Source organism: Symphalangus syndactylus, chromosome 3 (assembly GCF_028878055.3).
Source record: "Symphalangus syndactylus isolate Jambi chromosome 3, NHGRI_mSymSyn1-v2.1_pri, whole genome shotgun sequence".
NCBI classification, from domain to species: Eukaryota; Metazoa; Chordata; class Mammalia; order Primates; family Hylobatidae; genus Symphalangus; species Symphalangus syndactylus.
Window position 1 is genome coordinate 130,476,515 of NC_072425.2, and position 6,509 is coordinate 130,483,023.

The window sequence follows — 6,509 nt, forward strand, 5'->3', positions numbered from 1 at the left end:
TCATCCTTTGGACAGTTCAGTTCACCTCAAAGAGATGTGGGACAGAAGGTAATGTCATCACAGTTCCAGAAGAGCTTGACAAATCATCCATCCACACCTCCTCCCAGCTCCTCCCCCCGGGTTGGAAAGCTTAGTTGACCCTGCCTCCCTCCTGCTTCTGCCGCCCTCCCTCCTGATCCCACTGCTTGGTGAGGTTTATGCCCAGTGCATTTCATCCAAAGGGACCCAGATCCAGGTACAGAACACTTCCTCGCTGGTTCTCAAATTTAAGAATCCCAAGGAGATATTTCATTCATCCTTCTCCATCTGCTGTCTCCCTCCTCACTTTCCTGGTATCATACAAAAAGATTACTGCCCTTTCGTTCACTAAAGAATTATCTTCTTATCCCTATTCTCCTGCTTTTCTTGTTCTTTATGCCACTTACATATCAGAGAGGGCTATTGCTTCAGCCTTAAACAGTCTGGTTTTGAATCTTTGTCTCACACATGAAATGTGGGACCTTGTGCAAGCCACTTACCTTTCTAAGCCTATGCTTCTTCCTCTGCAAAACGGAATAATAAGGGTTACCCCGAGGCAGGAGGATCGTTTGAAGCCAGGAGCTCAAGACCAGACTGGACAACAAAGCAAGGCCCTATATCTACAAAAAATTCTTTAAAAAATTAGTTGGGCATGCTGGCATGCACCTGCACTCCCAGCTGCTTGGGTGGCTGAAGCAGGAGGATCACTTGAGCCCAGGGGTTCAAGGCTGCTGCGAGCTACGATTGCACCACTGCACTCCAGCCTGAGTGACAGAGCAAGACCTCTCTCTAAAAATGAAAATAATAAATAAATTAATTAATTAATTAATAAACAAACAAACAAAAAATGTAAAAAACAAGGGTTCCTATTTCACAGAGTTGTTGCAGCATTGGGAGTTTAAATGAGGAACCTATGTCAAGTGCTGAGCACAGTGCCCTGCACACAGTAAGTGCACAATAAATGCTGGCTGTTATGATGATGAGGCCAGCAAAGGAGGGTCTGGTGAACAGGACCACTTCTCATTCTAGGGAAGCCTGGTACTAAGCCACTTTCCCAGATCAAGAGTTCCTGGGAGTTGCTAGTGACGGCGCTGCCTGGGGTAGCAGGTAGGAGAGGAGGCAATGATGTAGCATGTAATAAAAATAATTTCATTTCTAATGTCTTTCTCCTGCTGGGCCACTTAGAACCCAAACAATAACAACAAGGAGGGGGTGGAAACAAGAAGGACAGGCACGTTCTGAAGGAGACCAATAAAAAATGAACAGGCCCCAGGACTCCCTTTGGCTCCCAGACATCTGCAGGGGATTATCGTTGGGGCCACAGCTGCAGTTCTGTGCCGAGCAACAGCTTCCTGGAAGGCAGGACTGCCCAGGCTAACTGCAGGCCTGTTGATGGGGCAACTGGGAGCCAGGTCTGCTTGACTTCCCTTACCGCCCTCTGTCTGGAAGCAAGCTGACATTACCTAGAGGGCTACAGGGGAAACCAGAGGTTTTCCCTCCTTCCCCTCCCTGTCCCTTCAGACAGCAAAGAATTTCCTCATCTCCTCCTGGAAAAAGTAAAAATCCTTACAGGTGACATCAGATTATGACAAAATTACCCAAACTACACTAAGCTGATGCCTATATTCAATGCATATTTAACATCAGCCTCTTTCAGGGCCTCCTAAGAGTCTACTTCTCCTCTGCTCTCACCTCTGTACACTGCCCCATACTCTCCCAAATGCCCCTAGCAGCTTCCAGGCCTCTGAGTTCGAAGCACTGCAGCAGCACAGCTTCTTCTATCCAGGGGAAGAGGGAGGCCTCAGACCCCAGCGTGTCATCTCTGACTCCTCCCTATACACTGGAGCCACCAGGGTCCTTGACCACTCTGCAGTGAAACACTCTCAGGTATCCTATCCTAGGGAGAGAAGAGGCTGTGCCTTCCAAGGGCATCCCAGCTGCCAAGAGTGTTGATTTAACCCATTTACCAGATTAAGGTGAAAGGAAAAAGAAAAGAAAAATCTGCAATTCTGAGGGCAAATTTCTCTCCTTTCTCTGGACCCAAATCAAAGCAAACCAAGTGGCTGAGTCTACAGTTTTATTACTCCTCCGTCCCCATGTACTGACACTATAATCAAGCTATTTTCCAAGCCTGTGCATTTAGATAATATGATTCTATTGTTAAAAAATAAGAAAGTTTTGCATCCATTTAAGTACAGAGGAAAGAAATCTTCAATTACATTGGTGATGAGAACAGGTGAGAGGCAAAAGTGTATTAATATTAGATTCCAACACCACTAGAGTAATTTAAAAGGCCAGAGATAACATTAGTCTACTGCTCAAATTGGTAAATAAGCAATTTGTGCATCCTTAGTGGCTCCATGGTATATTCTGGAGAGCAGAAGGGCTTATACCTAATCCCAAGGTCCTTCCAAGGCCACAGAATGCCTTACTGGAGGTGAGAGGAGGGAAAATGGTGTTCAGCTAAGTAAGAGGCTACCTACAAAGGAGGGTGTCTGCTGAGAAGTTGAATCAGCCTGTGTCCTTTCTGCTGCCCATGGTTTCCAAGTGTTTCCTATATGCAGATGCTCCTCTGTTAAGCAGAGGACCTGGTAGGATGGAGAAGCTTCAGTTGCTGAGTCCAGTCCTGGTGTCCAGAAACTGGAAAATTTACTGGAAAAAGTTCTATTTAGGAGAACTTTAATAAAAGAAGAAAGACCATTGTATTTCTGGACTAAGGAAACAGCTTCCCTGTTTGGAGTCAGGGGCATCCGGCATGGCCTCTGAGGAGCCCAAGAAGATAATCTAAGAATCTAAAGTCCTATAAACTATATCCCAGGAAAACGCAAATGACTGGGCTGCTGTTCTAAGCTATTTTCAAGACCTCAACTCTTAGGTAACTGTAACCTGCTGATACATAACTTGATTCTGGGAGATATTGCAAATATGGCTTAGGATTCTGGCATTATAGAACCTCAACTTGATTATTCTCTCTTCCTAGGTGTTGAAGCACCTTCACTGCTGAAGATTCATAGGTATTAAGCCACAATGGAGGGAGAAGTGGTGGATGCCAACACAGGATTGGCTCAAGGAAGTCTCATCATATCTGTCTCTCCTGGGCGATGTGCTCATATGTGTGCATGCACATGTATGCAGACACACACAAACACACACACATCCACACAGTGCTATCTTCACAGCCACACTTTTTTGTTAACACTAAAATGTAACTTTTACTTGCGGGGGAGATGGAAACCATTCTCTCCAGGCAGAGTCCCCATGTCTTTCCCCTTATACTTGTTTATTCAGAGAATGGTGACCCTAGACCAGTCCGGCTTCAGCAAGACAATCTCAGGAGTATGTGAGATCATATTTCTAATGACCCTAAGTTCCCATTTGTTTCCCATAGTATCAAAGAAAGAACAGAAGGGTTTCTCTCAATTTCAGATTCTCCTATATCATTCTCAAGATAATTGCATTTTCTAGACAAATAATCCACCCTTGTAGGTGAAGGTACAAGACTAACTAGCCCACAAGCATCATTACTAGCCTTTTTACCCCTACAAGCCTCCTTGCTTATGGAGCACAAGAACCAAATCAATACAGTCAATATGTCACTTCCAGCAGGGCATGAGTGGCTACCAGCCTTGGGGAGCATGACATGCTACTAGGCTGAACTAATCACTCCTTGGCATTTCAGGAGCACTTAGGTTAACAGATCACAGCACATGCATAATGAAAGACAATAACTCACCCAGAGGGGAGAGCAGGAGGGAAACACTGAGTTGATCCCCATAGAGGGACAGTTAGTATTTACATAAGTCAGCCTGAAGCCATATTGGTGATTCCTTAAAAGGGCCAAAAATTTTAGAAAGAGGAAAAGCCCAGGAAGATCCTGGGGGAGAGGAGATTGGATTGCATCCTTCATTTCAGCAAAGATTTAATCAGGGGGATGGTCTTCCTACCAAGAGTCTCACAGTTGAAGAATTTAACAGGTATAACAGCAGGAGACAAAGGGTGAGATTAAATGCCTTAATTTTATAAATTTCAAATGTATGAAATTTAGGAATATTTAAGATATCAGCCAAGGTATATGATTCTTTTAACTCTTAAAAATGCATTTTTATATCTTCAAGGGATTTTCTCAGATAGAATACCTGCTACCAAGTTTATGTAAAATAAACTTGCTTTTCATTTTCAAAATAAAATAAATGTATACAGACTCTCTAAGGAGTCTCAACTTTTTGGGAGGTAATTTGCTAATTCATTGTATATATGAATCACTCAGAAACATTGTTAAAATATAAATTTCCTGGGCCTCAGCTTGAGATTCTCATTCAGCAGTTTTTCAAGGAAGAAGCAAAAATACGCATTTTTAACCAGCTTCTCAGGGAATTCATTAAAAAGAAAAAAATCCCTAGAGAAATGCTGCCGGACTTCTACAACAAATCAGAACCTCTCCATTTTCTGGGCACCTCAGACTGTGCAGGGAAGGTAGAAGGAACTCAATGATCTTTAAAAGCTGGGACTACCCTGGCCCTCATTTGGCTCTAGGTCTAACCCTCCCAAACCACTTCCTTGTCAGATGTCTGCATTCAGAGATGGCATCAAAATCCCCTGCAACAAATAATCCAGGAATTTTGAACACTAAGGAGGGAAGTCCAAGGCAGGGGCTGAAACCCAGGAAACTAGCTTGCTGATTTTCTTGAAACTGGTCACGCTGACCACAGTCTCTATCTGGCCACCCTCATCAAACAGCTGCACGGGGGGAAAGACGATAAGTATGATTTCTTTTTCAAGTGGTCCTAATGCTGCAGGATGAATCAGAGATAAGCATGCATATTTGCATTTGAAGCAGGGTGGGAGTGGGGAGAATCGTTGAACATCTAGCTCCGTAAGGAGGAGCAAGGATTAGCCTAAAAGGTTTGTAGCCTGGTCAAAATCCAGAAAGGCTTGGATCTGCAGAAGGATCTGGAGTGGGATCCACAAAGTGCCTTGCACCTCACTCTCTCACCCCCTCACGCAACCTCAAGAGCCACCGAAAAAAAGTAGTGGGGTGCCAGGTGGGGCAACAGTGACTTGCTCAGACAGCTTCCTTGTGGCTAAGAGCAAGCGCCTGTCCCCACGGAGCTGCAGTGCTGTGACTTGTGTCCATGGTGAAGCCTGTTATGTAGACGCACACGCACCCTCTTACCTCTGCTCTTCAAGAGGAAGTGCTCAAGGGCTGCCCGCCTCAGACAGGTATAGGGACGCGCTCTGTCTGGTGCTTAGAGGTGGCTCTTGTCTCCGCATACCACCCTAGAGGGGCTCTCAGTCCATCAGAGAGCCTGGCCGAGAGCCGGGCGGTCACCCTCCGCTACTGCCGCCACCGTCGCCTGCACTCCCGGGTAGAAACGGGTCTGGCACCCAAGCCTTACTCCCCGACTACGTGTCAACCCGAAAGAAGGTGAAGGAGAACGAAAGTTCAGGACCAAGGACAGCGGCAACCCTGGGAGCGGGAGAATCCAGCCAGAATCTGCCTCTCCCCTATCCTTAGCTTCTGCCTTAGAAACTGAAAAGGGTCAGGTCGCACCAACACAGAGTTGCCAAAAAACAGCCCTTCTTCCCCCGGAAGAAGTCAGAAACTCTGGCCGCAAGCCCCGGGTCTCGCGCTTGGGTGCTGGGGGAAGTGCCCTCCAGAGATTGTAAGGAGCGGCCGCCCTCCCGCGCTCCGATGCCGCGGCTCGGCCGGGCTGCCCTGGGCGCCCCGCAGGGAGGCTGCCCCAGCTGCAACCGCTCGTGCTCGGGGAGAGGATTCCCTTCTAAGTGGCGACGAGGCTACTGAGAAGGAGTGAGAGGGGATAGCAGCCGCAGTCTCCAGACGCCCTCCGCCCCCGCCCGACGGGAAGCCCATGCAAAACCGGACCCCAGGCGGGCGCTCCCGAGCAGGCGGCCGGGAGTGGCCGCACAAACTTCTGGTACTGGCCGCGCTGCCCTTGGAGGTCCCTCCTCCTCTCCCCGTGACCCTGAGTCGCCCGCCGTTCCATCCGGCCGGTGCTTACCTTCAAGCCATAGGGCGCCCCGGGGCAGAGACGGCGCCGGCTGCTTGAGGCTTCCAGCTCCCGCCGCATCCACGCGCGGCCGCCCGTCCGGCAGCCGTCCGGGGCCGCCACTCTCCTCGGCGGGTCCCTGGCTCCCGGCCCCGCCGCGCCGTTCAGAGCCCCAGCGGGCAGCCGCTCGGCCGGCTCTGGCCCGCGGGGAGCAGTGGACGGGCCGCGGCGGGGCGGGGCGGGGCGGGGCCGGGCGCGGGGCGGGCGGGCAGGAGGGAGCGCGGGGACGGCGCGGAGGCGGCGCGGTGCGCGCGGGAGGCTGCCGGTTCGGCACTGAAGCTGGACAGCTCCGCGGCGCCCGAGCGCGCGGAGCGCGGGAGGGAGGTGCCCCGGGCCCCGCCCCTGAGACAGGCCCCGCCCCCGCCCCCACCGAAGGAGCTGTGCCTCCTAGGCGCTCCCCGGCCTGGAGCGGGTAGGAGGGGT

At 49.8% G+C, this 6,509-nt stretch overlaps 1 protein-coding gene across 2 annotated transcripts in view; it reads right to left on the reverse strand.

The window, feature by feature from the left end:
* Positions 1-6,186, reverse strand: part of DRD2 (dopamine receptor D2) — a 65,889-nt gene extending 59,703 nt beyond the window's left edge. For both annotated transcript variants that reach the window (XM_055273176.2, XM_055273174.2), the window contains exon 1: positions 6,039-6,186. The gene's annotated coding sequence lies outside the window, so the exon portion shown is untranslated. The remainder of the gene's footprint in view (positions 1-6,038) is intronic.
* Between the last annotated feature and the right edge of the window lie 323 nt (positions 6,187-6,509).